General features: G+C 41.2%; 1 protein-coding gene across 11 annotated transcripts in view; it reads left to right on the top strand.

The window, feature by feature from the left end:
• The window catches only part of LOC131676810 (rho GTPase-activating protein 100F), a 126,295-nt gene that overhangs the window by 3,004 nt on the left and 107,355 nt on the right, over positions 1-15,936 (top strand). The window lies entirely within an intron of this gene.

The following is a 15,936-nucleotide window of genomic DNA, read 5'->3' as shown; positions in this document are numbered from 1 at the left end:
ACTCGCGGTACCAGTCACGCGATCTCCTAGACTCAATGTGGAAAAGTTCAAGCAATCGGTTGTTATTATTTTCTCCTTAATCCTTCCGGGAATCAATTAAACGAAGCTTTTCTGCTCCATCGATAATGATTGCTCCGAACGGCAAAAGAGGCAGCTTGGTTGTAAACAAGTACATGATTAGTACAATCGGGCAACGTGGATAAATCCATCACGCGATGGGAAGTTATTCTATTTACTTATTTAGTTTCAAGTATTGTGATGACAACTTGTTGTCAATAATGTATATGGGAGAAGCATTCATTTTTTTTCCAGGATCATCACTATACCAGTCGGGGTCCCCGGGTATTAGAGTTATTTGATTATAAGAATTCTTCAAATCACGATTAAGCTAGGGCCATCTAGCGGCGGGTACTAACGCGGATATGTCAATGTAAGTTACCAACTTTGTAGCATTTAAAATTATGCGCTGCAAATAAAAATAACGCTGTAATGCGAGTGTCATCGAGCAAAGTGACATACACATTTTTTCGCTGAAATGCGATTTTGGGAAATAAAAATCTAAATTTTCAGTTATTTTGATAGAAAACTGTAGAGCAAAATGGGTCGAAGCTTCCATTATTTGGAAATTGGACGGATTTTAATGAAGAAGCTGGCGTAAGAGAGAAAATTGCAGGAAGATTTCGATCGTCTACTAGGTAGCAAGAAAAATTCGTTTTAACACTTCTTGTGACCTTGGGAAGCGATGTGTAGCGAAAGGGCGCCCGCAGGAAACGACCGTCAACTCAAGCGACATTTTCATATAGATTTCTTCAAACCATCAGCGAAAAACCGGGGGTGTGTTTAAATGATCAGTGTCACACAAAACTGTCAAGGGAAAGTGTGTAGAGAAAAGCTTTCGACATCCAGAAAATTCGAGATGTAAACTACAAGATGTAGAACATAAACGAAGGTATATTATGGTTTGAGGTCGTTTCTCTGGGTTCAGAGCTGATTCATTTTTTTTTTTTTGGTTCAAGATTATTGTAGTTCAATACCAATTACGACCCGTAATGTTATATTAGCTATGTGGAGTGGCGGACAACAAACAAATCCCGCACAGCGATTCTCCGGAATAAAATACGAACCGGAACAATCGGCCAAGGCTCACGTGACGAAAATAAAACTACGCGTGGAAATTAGGGACACGGAACTGCCAGTGACACTTGGATTCCCTGAGTTCGAACGAATCCTGGGCGACGAACTGAACACTCACAACTTCGAAGCCGTAGCATTGCATGAACTTTGCTTGGCGGGACCGAAAATGTCGAAAAGCGAGCATCGAGCGGCTAAATGCTATTAGAGCGACGGTACAACCCTACGTATAGGGCTGGACAAGAGGCGTCAACTCGTGGTCAGGTAGGCGATCAGCGATATGGATCAAAGGCCTTTTCTTCAACTACAGCAACATCAACGTGCACTGCTCTCACAAAACGAGATCCGAGGACGAGAAAGATGCATTTTACATATAGCTGGAGCGTGTCTATGACTCGTTAACGGTGACAAGAACGTCCATCTAGGCCGGTAGGCATTTTATAAACCGTTTAAAGCGAAAGCGAAAATTCTACGTGATGGTGAATCACTCGGGCAAAGGCTATGTACACATGTGCAGGGACGCTAATGGCGACCTCACGACCGTGAGTGAGCTGATCGATAAGTGTATTATGACGAACATCTAAATAGACATCGAGAGTTTCGCAAAATCAGCCTGAGGATGCGCGCAGCTGCCGACAGATTGATTCCCAGCATCGGAGTCATAAGATGATCGGACGGTTGAGAAATGATCCAGCCGCTGACAATAATCAACTGCCATTTGAGCTACTGAAACACGGAGGATAGGCGTTGGCTAGCACTCCACTGAGCGATTTTGAAGATCTGGTAGGAGGAGATTTTACCGGCCGATAGGATGGAAGGAGTAGTATGTCCCATCCATGAAAAGGGTGTTAAGCGGGATCACTTCAACTAGTTACCAAGCAATCACATTACTGAACGCCAACTAACAGATGTTCTCCTAAATACTATTCCCGTTAGCAAGGGAGTCCGTTGGGCAATATAGCATATAATGCACGTGTACCAGAACAAACCAACACAATTGATCAAAAGGGCAATGGATCGTGTGAGGTGAATTGAGAATCAGAGATACTTTTTAAGTTCTTTTGAAACTTGTAAAGGGCTACGACAATGTGAAGGCTCTCTTGTAGTTCACTATTTTTTGGAAGGTGTGATAAGAAGAGCGAGGAGTGACACGCGTGGTATGATTTTCCAGAAATCTGTTCACCTTTGTAGCTTCGGCGACAGCATTGATATTGTGCACACAATCTTGAAATTATGATGGAGACATCCCAAGTAACCAGGAAGCATTATAGCGTAGCCTAATATCTCCTTTAGACCTACATATAGGGCTGTCTTAAAGAGCCGTTATGCTATATATGCTGATATATTGCTGATATTATGCCAGAAAAGACGAAATATTGTGCAATTATTATGCAGAGATTGACAGCCCGTTTTCTTAGTGGTGTCACAACAAACTTTCTACATATTGTTCAAAGGTAAAAACCATATTTTCTTCATTAAAATTATTTTCATGAGAAGAAATAACGTTTAGTTAGAACTTTGGTTGAATTTATATTTTTTTTATTTCGATTATAGAGGTTTTAACCTTCAGGTCATTCGCCTCTTCGGATTACAAAAATCTCTTATGAAAAAATTCTAACCCTATGTGCGGGGTCGGGACTCGAACCCAGGTGCGCTGCGTACAAGGCAATCGATTTACCAAGTAGAGGTGTGCTCCGCGCCGCCGATTTCATGTAGGAATCGGCGGCGCGCCGGCGTCACGCCGATGTGCTTACTATTTTTACATGCAATCGTCGGCGCGGCGCGGCGACGGCGGTGTGGCGCACACCTCTATTACCAACTGCGCTACGCCCAACCCCTTTTTATAAAATTAAAAATTTACTTTTAGATGCGTTTTGACAGATGAAAATAGAAACATCATCATCTCGTGCCATCTGACAGTCGGCATCCAGCATTAGATCGCCAATCGTTCACATTTTGTTGCTAAACTTAGTTTGTTTTTGTTATTGCGAACGATTTAATAGTGCTAGTAAGGTTATTTTTTTCCATTGCCTGTAATGTAATGAATAAATGTTTGGGTTTGGCGGTGGTGGAAATAGGCAAGTTTTCCTATGGGCAAAAAATGGATTGACCAATTTGTGCATAAAGGCACAATACCTATCCTTGGAAAATTGGAAAATGTTTCGTGTTTCACTCGGCAGTAACTGACATCAACTTGCTTCCAGTTAGACGATATATCCGAGCTAACACCGCATTGGCACCGGTTAGACATTAAATCCAAGAAATGCAGTTTGTTTACGTCAAGTACAGACACTTTATACACAGACTAGCGAAGTGTCAAAAGGTGTAGCCAAACGAGCATGCTAGTTTTACTGTTTTTGTCTCCGCAAGTCTGTGTATAAAGTGTCTATAACGTCAAGTGCAGAAGGCGACCATCGTAAAAATGTGAAACCTTCAACATGTCCTCCGGTGTACATGTTTTACAAAATCATGAAGTTTGGCATGTCGCAAGACAAGTTTTAGAATGGGTCGAAAATTGTTCTCCTTCCCGGTGGAACCAGGTTCCCGGAGTACCTCGGAATGTGGACAATTCAACCAAAAAACCTTCAAAATACCCTCCAGTGCACTTATTTTACAAAATCATGAAGTTTGACATGTCGCAGGGTGGGTTTTAGAATGGGTCAAAAATTGTTCTCCTTTCCGGTGGAGCCAGGTTCCCGAAATACCCGTGGATGTGGTCAATATGAACAAAAAAAAACCTTCAAAATGTCCTGCAGTGTACGTGTTTTACAAAATCAGGAAGGTTGACATGCCGCAAGACGGGTTTTTGAATTCGTCGAAAGTTATCCTCCTTTCCAGTGGAACCAGGTTCCCGGAGTACTTCGGGATGAGGCCAATTCGATAAAAAAAACCTTCAAAATGACAACGCTGCATGTCCAAAATACTCAAAATTACTGAAATAACTGTTGTTTTCAAAACAAAAAGAAAGTTGACATCCGTTTTCTCAAGGGTTACATGGTTCTTGTAACGAAATGTTGCCATTAAGGACCATCCGTGGGTGTCTGCGGAACAGAGCTAGAGATCTTACCAAAACGTATACATTAGGGTGGGACAAAAAATAGATTCCAGCTCCGAGCAAGTTTTTAGGTACCATTTGGGTCCTAGAACAACTGTGCAAATTCTTAGCTCGATCGGTGAAACTATATTTTTGCGCCCACTGTTTAAAGTTTACATGGGATTTTGTATGGGAAAGTTAACTTTTACAAAATAATTCCTACAGGAGTCGCCCATTACTTCCTAAAAATAAATCGTTATATGGCTTGTATAGGAAATTTAACAAAGAAAAAAAGTCTCGAAAACCACGAAACGATCTGATGCTTGTGGAAAAAGTTATTAAGCAAAAACCAATTGATGCTCTGACGATTGAAAAAATATTCATTTTTTCTAGCACCACTGCTGTTGGTTGTCCAATTATACGCAATTTTGTTTTAATCCTCTCTTAACGTATCTAAATCGTTTATCTATACTATTTGGCCACTTCGCAAGGTTTTGAGTTATAAATTGAGGCTTCTTTTGTACATAATAAAAGAAAGTTAAAATTTTTGTATATAATAAAACCGTCAGAAGCAGTGATGCTATGAAAAGTGAAATTTTCATCAATCTTCAGGGCATCAATCGGTTTTTGCTTAATAACTTTTTCCACAAGCATCAGATCGTTTTGCAGTCTTCTAGACTTTGTTTCCTTGACAAATTTCTTAAAAAAATCAGGCATCTGTTTATTTTTAGGAGATAACGGGCGACTCTTGGAAGAATTAATTTGCAAAAGACAATTTTCCCATACAAAATCCCATGTAAACTTTAAACCGTGGGCGCAAAAATATAGTTTCACCGATCGAGTTAAAAATTTGCAGAGTTGTTCTGGGAGCTAAATGGGACCCAAAAAGTTACTCGGAGCCAAATTTTATTTTTTTCATATAACCATGTCCCACTCTAGTATACATGCAAATCGTTGCCAATCCGTCCAGGATTGGTCAAATGGTATCAATTTAAATTTTCATCGTTCCGTTATTTTAGCTAGAGAAAAAAATACAAAAGTCGTGTACATGTTCAAACTTTTCAAAAATTTATAAAAAAAAAGTTTTCGTTCCACGAAATACGTCTTTATATATATTTTATATATTTTTATATCCGAAGGTTAAAACTTCAACATGAGCATACATCTAGGTTTTGGAACAATTGATTCACGAAAAATGACTTTTTTTTTAATTTTCTAAAACCCGTGCACTGAGTGCACTAGCGCGACCTCCGGGAGGTTAAAGAAGAAATATTGAGCCTCAACGGATATTATGAAAATACGCCCAGATAAACTCGCTCTGTGATACTTTATCTAAAGCAGGCAAATGATAGGACTGACAACTCTTTTATAAAGGACTACTGTGTCTACATTGCCACCCACAAAGTAGAGATCGACGGCGTTCGAGCGCCACTCTTGGTAAAATATACGGCTGCATTAATGCACTGCCGTTAATTATTTTTTACGCCGGACAAATGAACAAGTGGGGAGCCCCTACTTACAGCTAGGGTGTTACCACTCAACATTTTTTCACTATAGGTCTATCCCCCACATGCTTGTTCATACGGGGCCTGGCACTCGAAGTTGGACCAATTAAAAAGGACGTAAATTCGGTTTGCAAAATTATTTTTATTCACTTCAAAGTACAGCATGTGTAAAACTAACCAAAAATTCTGAATCAATTCACTTTTACTCGATATGACATTCTTTTACCTTAGAAAATGGCGCCGAACTATTTGGCGATAAATGCAAAACACTGCAAACCTTGTATAGCGGGAATTCTTTTAGATATTAGACAAGTTAAGATAAAAATAGCGGTTAGGTGTAAAGAGTAGGGTCTACTGTGATTATTTTTACATCTTCTGGCTTCCTTCGCAAACGGCAGACTGCACTACTCGTGGATTATGAGTAGCGAGATTATCGTGGAAATTACATCCTGGATTCTAGACGACCCTTATCAAATATATTTAAGACCAGTCTGCACCGAATAATAATCCTACCAAATAAGTACAAGAGACGTTGGCAGGGCGGTGATAGCCACGACAAACCGTCTAATCCTACAGCTACATGTACTCGATTCGAGGGTGCTCTCGAGGCTGTAGTATACGTTCGGCACCGCCTGTCATCCGTGGTGAGTGCACGAAAAAGTTTCCAAAGTCAATTTTTTTTCAAACGTCCCACACCATATATTGTCATGCGAAACACTGGGTGTGAATCAGGCAAGAGTGAGAAACACCCCCGAAGCGTGAATCAGTTCGAAGGCAGTAGGCATAGATATTCTTAAATAGATGTATATATCATACATATGTAATTTTTATTCGCCATTAAAACCCCACTGAGTAGACATCTCTGATTATTTTATCAAAGAGCACATCAAATAGTAACCCGTTCGACATAGCTCCTGCTTAAAAACGAGTTTTTTGTTTATGTGAGTTTAACAATTCAATATCGGTTTGCATGAATGATGAACATGAAAGCAAGTCGCCTTCCTCTCGTCAGTGGTTTGGCGTGTCAAAAGCGCATAGAAAGCGGACGAGTGGCAACTCGAATTAATATTCTTCATTCTTGAATCACAGACGAATCCAAATAACCTCGCTCTTGCAATGCTATTCGCGTTATTTAAAGAGCTGTGATAACAGTGGCTGACGTAAAAAAAAGCTGAGCGAGAAAATTCCCGTAGCATAACCTAAAAATATGTTAACTTTTTTTCGCATTGCGTATCTAATGGGGCTTTATTGTCGTCATTTATCAGATTTTTTTCTTGAATCGTGGTATTTATAAAAACACAAATACTGACATCAGCCAACCCATGCGATAAACTCCATGTGCAAGCAAAAGCATTTTGCAGGTTTCTCCCTATCAGCGACATAGGCAAAACGGTTCCCCATATGGCAATGGCCCATGACGTCACACTGATTGCGATACGCGTCGATTGTGCGAGATGTACGTCATATAATGTTTGTCTACCTACGTTATAGTAGAAAAAAACATCGGCCTACACTCTACGATTCCATTAGCTATCAGTAATTTGATAATTTTGTTTTATTTTTCCACCAAAAAATGATAGGATTAGCGGGATAGCATATTATGTTTGTGTTAAATTGTAACTGGATTTTACATTCGAGGAACATGGCTGCACAGATCTCAGTTTGCCCACTCCGTGTATTGACAGCTTCCGGAAAAATCGTAACAAGTCCATTTTCAAAGCATAGGAAACAGTATTGGAATTTATTCTTATGCAGCTGGCTTGGTATTGGGTGGTTTTGACTAGAAAAACTCTAGTAAGAGAACTGCGGAGAGAAAAACAGCACTTTTGGCAACGTATGCCCCGGCATTGCATGGCAACACGTCCAATGTTATAAGGATAGGCAATGTTCGATTGGATTCGTTTTTTGACAACTAAACGCGAATCCAACCGATCCAAAATGGAGTCTCCGCAGTTCTCTTTCTAGAGTTTTTCTAGTTTTGACGTTTGAATTTGGAGGAAAACAATAATACTTATTGAAGAGGTGCCATTAATTTTTGCAGTAGTTTTCCAGTATATATCTGAAAAGTATGATTTCGACTAGCATATTATGCAATGATTTGAACAGTAAACAGAAATGTAACCGAGTCATTAACGGAAGTGAAAGTAAATAACGAGATGCTTCTATTTGCACATTAGCCTTTTTCAATAAGTTTGCTAGAATTAGTTATGGTCATTTTGAAAAATTAAATCGATTTTGCTCAACCGATTTTTTATTTACAAAAATCGATGTAACCAAACGGATGAAAAAATCGATTTTGCGAAGTAAAAAGATCGATTGTGAAAATATCGGACGCAAAAAATCGAACGCCCATTCGTAGCTAGAAGTCGCTTATGAGGTAATTTGGGGGGGGGGGTGTGGAACCTAGAAAAACTCTAGAAAGAGAACTGCGGAGACTCCATTTTGGATCTATTGGATTCGCGTTTAGCTGTCAAAAAACGAAGCCAATTGAACATTGCCTATCTTTATAACATTGGACGTGTTGCCATACAATGCCGGGGCATACGTTGCCAAAAATGCTGTTTTTCTCTCCGCAGTTCTCTTACTAGAGTTTTTCTAGTGGAACCCGGTCAGCGTGGCAAGTAGAAAGTTAGCAAAAGTTGAGCAAAGCGAAATTGATGCTGGCAGAGTTTCTGCGAGCATTTTGCGCGATTTGTGCGAGAATTCTGGCAACGAATTCGCTCAAATGCAACAACCGTTTCTGACAGAAGCGGTTAAACCAACCGATGCTGCTCACTTTTATCCAGAATCGAGCCAGAAATGTACGGCCAAGATCTCTGCACGCTTCCTGCCACATCTTTGTCAGATGTTCTGCTCGATTCGTGCTAAATTCTACCAGGTAGGAATTGCCAGGATCTTTGCACAGTTTATGTCCGAGTTATGCCAGGGTTTAGGGTGTCAAAATTTGTCAGAAAACGCGAGCGAAACCGAGTTCGCCCTAGCTCAACTAACCCGACAGGATTAGAGTACTCTAGTTAGAGTGCGGCCAAGACGCGTTTGACGTATCCAAACGAGCAGAAATCTGACGTATTTCTATTGTGAATACGTCAAATTTCATGTTCGTTTGGATACGTCATGGCCTCTTGGCCACACTCTAACTAGAGTGCTCTAGACAGGATACGCGCAGAAATCTGACAGGGCTGCCAAACCAAGACCTACAGAAATCTAGCAGAGCGGTCTCTGCCAGAAAATTTGCTCACTGGGCGGGAGGGCGATGAATAAACGAACACTCAAATCTAAATATGGTAAAACCTTGAGTAAAAATAATAGGGCAGAGTAGACCACGCTCTCAGTAAACCTGTCAAACTTAGCCATCCCATTCAAATTTCATCACCAGAATATGTTGGATGGAGTCAGCTTCCAGTACCTAGTACGGGAGAGCAATCAACAAAAATAGATAATAAATTAACACAACAAATACTGCGTCCATTACGCACCGCCCCCGCGCCCACTTTTCAATTAATTTTCCTACACCACGTCTGCGTGAATATGCAACACCCGGAATGGCCGCAAGCTCTTGAACTTGACTCGATTTCCGGCCGTCGTCAGCCCGGACCCGGATATCCCTGTCTCGCCATTTTTAATCCGTGTACCATTTTTCAATAGTTCCACATCGATCCGCTTACTTGTCATATGAAAAATGGTCGGCTCTCCCCTTCGGAATCACGCGAGCCAAAGCGCTGTTCCTGATGGAGGGACAATGCAGCGAAGAAGCACGCGGAGGCGTCAAAAAGACCCCCCACGGCCTTTGCCTCGCAGCGTGTTGCAGTGTCTGTCTGATTGGGGGAGTTTATTCTTTTCATCATCGTCTGAATCGAAACCCCATCGCGTGAAAATTCGAGACCGATGGGACGCCCCCTAGCGACCGTCCGTCATGCTAACCGGAAATCTATTTTGCGTTTACACTTCACACTGTGTTGCGTGGGCGGTTACTTTAATAGTATAGACGTACGTTTTCGTCTAGCCAGAGCCTACGCAAGCAGGGTCTGTTTGGTGAACCGGCAAGTGTCTTTATTATCAATTTGTTCGATGATTCGGTTATATCAGCTGGTATCTGTCGGATTTTCGAACGAAAAGGCTGCAGACCGAAATGACAGTTTGTTGCGTCACTGCAACTAATCAGAGTAGGCGACTTGGCGACGACGGCGGATGGGTCGTTGCCGTCGTGGGTTGGATTGACTGTTCGAGAGTTCTATGGAGTGGAGTCAGTGTTAATTAGGCAGCATTTCGTTCTATTTCCGGGTGCACAAAATTTATTTTATACTGTTCTTTGAGTGCTGGGATCTCAGAAGATCTATCTCGCCTGACATCAATCTTGAACATGCTTTGTATTCTGTTAAATTGAGCAATGAGAATATATTATCTAAACTCTCAGTCCCAAGGGTTGCAGGCTCGAATTCTGCTTCTGGGGTGATTTTTTTACATAATTCCATTTAGCTAATCCCCTCTCGCAGGTTGATGGGATTGACGGTATTGTAAACATCATCAAGCCACCATAGATTCAATAGAGGTATCTAAATATAAGGACCTTCGTTCTTTTTAGTTTTTATTTGCACCAAGTTCTACTACTAAAGGTTAATTAGTTCTCATGTTAATAATCCACCAAACATTATGACTACTGAGGATTTGATTTATATAAGAAGCCCGCTTCAAGATGTTGATTACAATACGCCTCGATAGTGGTGTGTCGAGGAGGCCGGGAGGGCTGATATGAGCCTTTTATCTGTTCTATACCTTTCCTCTATTTACCAGCTCATAACCAACAATCAACCAATAACAAATAGATAATTGAGAAAGGATGTGCTATGTGTGGTGATTGGCTATTCAAGTATTAGTTGTGTTTGAAGTACTAATGTATGTTTCATGTGATGATCATAACTTCAGCTCTATCTTGTACCTATCTAATCTATTACGTCTCTCATATATTGTCTTTTATTTCTTCTTTTCGAGTCCTATACTGCCAGTATACACCCGCCTTCAGCTGGGTCAACAAAGATGGTGATAGTGAACGTCTTAACACTCACACATTCTCAAACGCGGTCTCAAGCATGAACCTATAAAAAAGCCCTCGCGCACGCGGTTACGTATCGATCACGTTCGGAAGTCTATCCTTGATCCTAGAAGTCTAGGTCCATGCCTTCAGCTGGACCAATTAAGAAAATACGCTCATACCTATTTGACAACACATCTCATGGCGACATGACCGGGAACCCTATCGATATAAACGATCCCACTCTCTGCCAGAATTCTAACCGCGCACCGAAAATTTAATATCAGACTCACGGTTCGCGCGACCATTCAAGAACACACGTTACAAAATCACGTCAGCGCACAAACGTTAGAGCCCCTCGCGATTTTCAAGCAACCTACGCCCACGAACTCGCAAACGTGATTACACCCCGGTGATAAGGTGAAAATCTCAGCACTCATAAACTTAGCAACACGATCTCAAGCGTCAACCTACAAACTCCCGCGCTCGCGCCATCATGAATCGGGATCGTCCGGAAGTCTCTATCCTCGGTACCAACAATCTAGGTCCTTGTTAATTAATAAAAAAAATAATAAAATTGAAAAATAACTCCCATATCCACTAGACAAAACGTTCCATGGCGACATGACCGGAAACTCTAGTGATATGGGGTAACTCTCTCCCTGTCAGAATGTGATCCGTACACCGAAAGCTAAAGATCGGAATGACGGTCCGCGAAAATATGAATGGCCGCAGGGTTTCAAAATCGAATTTATACACGCGAAGTCACATACGCGCGAGCACACGCGACAAACACGTCAACATACGAATGCTTAAGCCCTTTGCGATCATCTACGCACACCTATGCCCGAGATCGCGTAAACTTGATAACACTCCGGCAATTGTGTGAACGTTTTAGTATTTACGACGTTACAAACGCGGTCTCAAACGCGAATCCGCAAACGCGCGCGATCATGAATCGGTCACGTCCGGAAATCTTTAGCCTCCATTCTAGCAATTTAGGTCCATACATTCAGTTGGATCAATCAAAAAAAAAATAAAAAAATAAAGCTCATATCCACTAGATCACGCGTTCTACGGCGACATGAATGGGAATTCTAATGATATGTAAGAACCCACCTTCTTTTGAAATCTGAACCGTACACCAAAAATTAAGTATCAGATTCACGGTCCGCGTGCGATCATTCTAGAACACACGCGAAGATGCGAAAGGCACACGGTCATGAAATAGAATGTATACACGCGAAGTTCATACACGTTAGCACACGCGACATACAAACGCGCACGCGACATACAAACGCACACGCGACATACAAACGCACACGCGATCGAGCACGTTAACGTACAAATGTTCGAGCCCTTCGCGATGATACACGCGATCGCGAGTCCCTACGCCCGCACATACCAGAACCGTACAATGAATATCACATTCAGAATCACGGCCCGCTATAATTGGCCTAATGCAGTGTTTTATTGGGCGACATTGCCTGTCTCGTCTGCAAATTGTAGTATGATTCTGACGGGGAGCCCTTCCGAGAACCTAGCTCTACAGCTCCAGTAGGACAACTCTCGAAAAAAAAAAAAAAAAATAATTCCATTTAGCTAATCATTTCGATCTGTTTTCCTCGATGGATACCACCAAAAAGTTTTAAATGAGATATTAGCACTCAAAAACGTCATGTCAAACACAGAAAAATATTTGTTCAAATCATGTTTCTTTAGCAAGTTTAATTCATGCAAAGAAAGAAAAAGTATTCACTTAAGCTGCCTGTCACTTACCTCGCCACAAAACGCCAGTTTGCCTTGAACTGCATCTCGATGGCAATCTGTCACATTTTTTTGATATTCTGATTAAAAATTACCCAATATTGTTTTATTGGGCGGATCACTGACACATTGGGAGGACTCCTGTCTGTTATTCGCGATATACCGTTCCATGGCCTTTTATCCATAATGGCAAGATGCCAAAAAAGGAACGGAACAATTGTGTTGCATGAGGAAAGGTAAGAGACGTTTTTCCAAGTACTCCTGCGCACAAATTTTCTGGTTAATGGTGCGGGTTACGACGTCTATGTCGCTCTCCAAGCCACAGGAACAGATGATCTGCCACACGAGGTATTTTTTGCGAGCTTCCACAGGCTCAATGTGTTTCAAAGTCTCTGCCACCTTTACTGTTCCAGTCGACGTATAATAATCCTGTTCAGGAAGCTGTTTAAAGTCTGCCTTGGCGTAGGTTTCGTCATCCTGTACCACACAATCAATCTTCGTCTGCATGTTCAGCTTCCACTATCGTTTCTCTGGGCGACTTATTTTGCTTATCGTCCCGATTTGGAGTATCCACCTTATTATAAGTTGACAATTCGGCTCGTTTTTTTAGCTCGAGGCACGGTTGTAGATGCACTCCATGCTAACTTGCGACATCTCGGAAGGAGAGATTGGGGTTCCACTTGAAACAGCTGAACAATCTTTTCGTCGTTTTTACAGCCTCCAAATTTTGATTTTTCCCTGATCCAATCTTTCTGGCTATCGACAAACGTTTTCCGAACACTTCTAGTACCTTGGTGACAGTTGATTTAGTCACATTCAACAAATCAGCCAAGTTGGCGTGCGAGTAGTTCGGAAACTGAAGAACAAATTGCAGGAAACCAATTTTAGACCATAGCACCGTTTAATCTTGTTTCGCTTGTCGGACCACCACCTCTGTCAAACTAACGAATTTGATTCACTGGTTGAGACGACTGGGAGATGTTAAAAGCTGAATTTTGTGTTTCGTGTTCGTCTCGTCAGTAACTAGCACTAACTTGGTGCCAGTTAAACGTTAAATCGAGACTAATAGCAAATTGGCAAAAGTATACTAGCCATTTGAAGGGCCATTTTTTTCGTTTAAAGGCGTTTAAAGGTTTAAAGGCAAAAATATCGGCTCCTTTTTTATTCGCTTAATTTTTAATATTGAAACTCTAGAATAGTCTCCCTCAATCTTGGTGGCCACGCTGAACTTGTTTTGTTTAAAACAGCCATGCATTTCGCGCGCGTATTTGCTGTAACACACGCAGATTCCAATCTATCGGCAACTTTTCTTCCTATTATTTTACAGAAAAGTGAGCAAATTTTACAGTAAAATATGAGATTTTTCGATTCATGATTCCAGATTCATGAAGCCATTTTCGGAAACTCGAGCTTTTTCTATTTTTTGGTTCATCGAGTAACTACAAGTCTAAGCTTTACAAATCTTGTCGAATTTCCTGTGTCAGACAATTTTATCATTTTACCGCTCCTCGACGTGAAAATGGTTGGACGTCTACTCTTGGAACGCTCGTATGTGTGGCTCCGCGTTACTGAAAATATTATTTCGTACACAATGAATGTATAAATAAATCTTAACATTACACAAAAGATCCATTATTGCCTTGCCTTCAAAATCGTAAAAGAAAATACCTTTCGGTTTGAGCACTTTACACAAGACGCCCCCCTTAAGGAGTAGATTTTGCACAGTTAAGGACGACTCAGACGATACATCAGCTTCCGTCAACGTCAACGGAACGTCACCGTTCCGTCAGGATAAGTTACATGTAGTTAATTGCAGGCATTCACACACAACATCAACGGCACGGAACGTTTTGACGTACGGCACGTGTGAACGGGCGCAAGAGAAACGTATTTAACTTATGTTGACGGAACGGTGACGTTCCGTTGACGTTGACGGAAGCTGATGTATCGTCTGGATCGCGCTTTACAAGGGCCAAAGAGGATGTTAGTAGTATAAATACATCTCTTTGTATCTCTAACAGTTATCAGGTGGATCGTAAAAGTAAACTTGACATGAGATTTGACATTTAAATGTTTTTCAGTTGGATAATGATCCAGCTAGTGAAAGTTCTACTAGAAAACAGTCCAGATAATGTGTCCATCCAGTGAATCACACTGGGATCGGTGTGAAATCCTGCTGCAGATCGTTTCGCATGGCATACTGCAATCTTAACTCTCAAAAAGGTAAGCTAAAGTCGTAACGTCAAAGTGAAGTTAGTAGCCTCTTCTTTGTCGTTTTGTCAGTGAGGGAATTGAAATCCCGAAAACACTCGATCCTATTTCTATTTCTAACTACAAGTTAATTCAAACTAGAGAATTGCAACCAGCCGGGCTGGATTGGATGGAGATGTTCTATCACACGCAAAGTGTTTCACAATTTAAGATATGACAATTTTACCAGTACCTCATACTAGAAAAAACTCTAGTAAGAGAACTGCGGAGAGAAAAACAGCATTTTTGGCAACGTATGCCCCGGCATTGCATGGCAACACGTCCAATGTTATAAGGATAGAAAATTTTCGGTTGAATTCGTTTTTTGAAAGCTAAACGCGAATCCAATCGATCCAAAATGGAGTCTCCGCAGTTCTCTTTCTAGAGTTTTTCTACCTCATACCAGTCTTTCTTTGACACTGAAAAGAAACTTAACCCCAAAATAGAACTGCGACCTAAGGACGCTGAATCTAAGGGTATATCACTCTAGGAATGTATAACGAATTTGCATCAAATTAGAAAAAATCCATTTGATTTCCATTTTTGCATCGACTTGGCACTCCTTAGCAGAAAAGTTTATTCAACAAACGTGCTACGCTGATCCACTTTATTCGAGGTTTTGTTGAATGTAGAGCTAGTTTTTGTAGGGTTTTGACGTCTTACACGCAACGCAAAATGCATTATAAATTTATATTTTGATGGAAAGAATAAAATTTCGCTGATTTTAAAAATGCATCACGAGTGATCTACCCCTAGCGCTGAATCCCTCTGGATATAGACTCGCCATTTCCATCGTTTGTTTACGATTTATCTGTCAGTGTCATTCCAATCGAGCACGATACCTGTCAAAATCCCTCAATCCGAAGAAATCGCTCCGAATCCTTCTCGAACGAGGGCCATTGATAGATCTCGTGCTCGATTGAAATGACACCGTCAGATGAATGGCAAACAAACGATAGAGATGGCGAGTCTTTATCCAGAAGGGTTCAGCGTCGTTACTGCGACCAATAACAATACTTATGGGTGTGAATAACAAAATTAACGACGCCTTTTCCTTGGTAAACTACTCTCCTTCTGTTTCCTGTTGAAGGTTCCGTTTTTCTTTCCTCACTTCAATTCCACCTGAAAACATCCGGGAGGAAACCATAGGACATCGATTTTCTACCATTATATCGTTCGCTGTAGTCTCAACCTGGCCAGTGGTTCGTCGCTAGCAGCGA

The sequence above is a fragment of the Topomyia yanbarensis genome, chromosome 1 (genome assembly GCF_030247195.1).
Source record: "Topomyia yanbarensis strain Yona2022 chromosome 1, ASM3024719v1, whole genome shotgun sequence".
Lineage (NCBI taxonomy): Eukaryota > Metazoa > Arthropoda > Insecta > Diptera > Culicidae > Topomyia > Topomyia yanbarensis.
This window is presented reverse-complemented; position numbering and strand designations above follow the sequence as displayed.